This window comes from Crocodylus porosus, unplaced genomic scaffold, assembly GCF_001723895.1.
Source record: "Crocodylus porosus isolate Cpor-Errol unplaced genomic scaffold, CroPor_comp1, whole genome shotgun sequence".
NCBI lineage: Eukaryota > Metazoa > Chordata > Crocodylia > Crocodylidae > Crocodylus > Crocodylus porosus.
In genome coordinates, this window is record NW_017728925.1 from 12,252,817 (window position 1) to 12,255,706 (window position 2,890).

The 2,890-nt window shown below is 53.6% G+C and overlaps 1 long non-coding RNA gene across 1 annotated transcript in view; it reads right to left on the reverse strand.

The window, feature by feature from the left end:
• Positions 1 to 2,591: 2,591 nt before the first annotated feature.
• The window catches only part of LOC109314161, a 12,594-nt gene continuing 12,295 nt past the window's right edge, over positions 2,592 to 2,890 (reverse strand). Inside the window, exon 3 of the long non-coding RNA XR_002102231.1 lies at positions 2,592 to 2,655. This is a non-coding gene — a long non-coding RNA (uncharacterized LOC109314161). The remainder of the gene's footprint in view (positions 2,656 to 2,890) is intronic.

Sequence of the window (2,890 nt, forward strand, 5' to 3'; positions counted from 1 at the left end):
AAGGGAACAGGATTAAGGAGTCCCGTGGTGGGTTGCAGTGGAGGAGCCCCACCGCAACTGCTGGACCTTGGGATGGCATCAGCTGCCCGGTTCTGAACTTACCCTAAATGTTGGGGAAGTTGGGCCCTGCCTCTGGGCTTCACAACTCCAGCCAATTTCTGGCCAGCAATGGTGACGCTCTCTGCACTCCTCTAGCGCCCCTGGGAGGTGGCTTAACATTACTCCCCTTCTACAGCTGGGCAGACTGCGGAGCACAACCATGACCCGCCCCAAGGGCAGACAACAAGCCAGGAGAGGCTGATGGTAGGAGTCAGAAGGCCTAACCCATCATGCCCAGGCCTTACCAGAAAGGAAAGCTTTCCATCCCTCAACAGGGACGCTGTGGACATCGCTCCCCTGCTAATATCAAGCACTGGCAGGAAAAGGACCCGTGCAAAGAGCCTCATGAACAGGTAGGTGTGGAGCAACCAGGGGGATGCCCTGGGAATTGTAAGGGGTGAAAAGGAGCCCCCAGAAGAAGATAAATGACTCCACTATGCCAAAGCCGTCCTCATTTACGGTTCCTAGGATCCGAGCCCTGGCACACTGTGGTACCTTACCCCCTGCGTTCAGTCCTGACCAACTGTTGTTTTGGCAACCCACCACGGGACTCCTCAATCCTGTTCCCTTCCTGCACCTGCCTAGCATCTTACCCTGCTCCCACCTGTATCACGGGCGGCCATGCTAAAAGACATACTGATCTTCTGCTACTCTGTCCTCTATTGATATGACACCCAATGTCTTTATGTCCTCTATTTTTCTCTTGAAAAACCCGGTTTCATAACAACAGAGGACAACCAGACTGTCCTCTATGCTGGCCACCCTACCTGTATCCCACCTCAGCCTGCAGTGGGGACTCGCTTTTAAAGAAGCAAGTACTGTTTGCTCACGCCCAACCGCAGCTGCAGCAAAATAATTTCCTCCCAAGTTAACCAGCACGTTAGCAGAAACCTGCTGCCTTGGTAGGAGGGAAGTCCGTGCTCTCGTGAGAGTCTGTACGCACTTACCCAGAGCCCAGCTCCCCACACAGGTGGAAAGGGGCCGTGTCAGGCAGAGGGGGCTTGGCCAGGTGGATGAGGCTGAAGCTGGTCACTGGAATCTAACAAGAGGAAAGACAGATCGCAGGGTTAGGGATTTCTTTGACCAGGGCAAACCCAGCACCTCAGAGGGTGCAACCGCCCCACCTGGGAGCAAATCCCCCACCTGGGAGGATTTGTATTTTGAGGGCCTCCCGTCTTCTCTTCCAGGTTGCTCCATCTGGCTGCCCGGCTATTAAGGACCGTTTGTCCAAGGGCTCCAAGGCTCTTGTCACTGCTCTCCCCTTTCCCCCCCGTCTCTGCATTTCAGCTGCATCAGCTGAAATCTGGTCGGAGTTCACTCCATTGGTATTCACTGGGCTTTTTTCCCATGTTGATTGCTGAGGTGAAGATTTCTTCACCATCCTCTCTCCCCCCCTGCTCATCCCCACCTCCTGGCTGCTCAACAGATCTGTCCTGAGGGCTCATGATTAATTCCTGCCCATAAACTTTCTGATGAGGCTGCGTGCTCATGACAGGCAGTCCTCCAGGATCAAGGATTAGCTCGCAAAGCAAATTTCTCCACTCCGGCCCTTTCTCTGTCAGGGTTTCATTAGCTGCTGCGCGGTTCACACAACCACCCTCTGCTCGGTGTAGTGGCTGAAAACAAGCAATTCCTCTTCTGAAAAGGTCAGGCCAGCCTGAGAAGGGTCTGGATGGTCACAGCCTTCCCGAGGAGTACCCAACCTCATGCCCCAGCCCAAGCATTGCCTTGGCAGGTGCAGGGCCACCATGCAGCACATGCCTCTGCGCTACCAGCATCCGAACCCCACTCTTTTAACCACAGCCCGTTATAATCAGCAGCATCAAACTCATGGGGGCTGAGTGTTGCATGTAGAAGGACAAGGTAAAACCTGATGACCCAGACAGCCGGTGCAGGGTGCAGCTGCCTGGCCACCACCCTGCTCCTGCCTAGAGGCCAGGCAGGAAAGGCATCCACATAAGAGCTGCCTCGGCATGGGGCTACTCTCATGTGTCCTCAGATATTCCCGACACAGGCCCCACTCCTGTCCTGATCTGCTCACAGGGGTGTGCATGGAGGTGAGGCTCCCGACCTGAGGCACCAGACCGGGCACAGCATCTCATCTCATGTGTCCCTGCCTCATCCCCTTACGCTGGAGCACCAAAGCCTCCCACGCTCTGCAGCACACTGTGCAGGGGCTTGCGAGAGTCGAAGCCCAGGATGACAAAGGGATCCTTTCTACGGAGCAGTGGAAGCAGCCCTCCGTCGTGCTGACAAGGGTGCTGGCTCGAGCAAAAGGCCTGCTTCTCTCTAAACAAGTGAACCATTTGGAGACCCACTGCTGCATCTGAAAACCTGCTCTGTCATCCAGGGAGCAGCCTAAATCCAACATGCCTGAAAGCAAACTCCCTGCCTTGCAAGATGGCAGCAATCCCTGCTGTTCCAAACAGGAGATATTACCACACCTTCAACTCTTCTATGAAATATGAACTTTCATTTCTACCCAGGAGAACTTTTACAATCTTTTCTCTTAGCCCTGAAGAAGGGTGCTTGTGCCCGAAAGCTTTCAATTAAAGACTTTTTTTGCAAAAATCTAGTTGGTCTAATACAAGATATCAGCTCTACCATGAGTTTCAATTCCTTTTGCCTCTAGAGAAGAGATTGATGTCATATATCTTGACTTCAAAAAAAGCTTTTGATCTGGTATCCCACGATCACCTCTTGGCCAAACTGCCCAGTTGTGGCTTTGGCTCCACCACGATCCGCTGGCTGGGAAATTGGCTTCGTGGTCGGACCCAGAGGGTTGTGATTG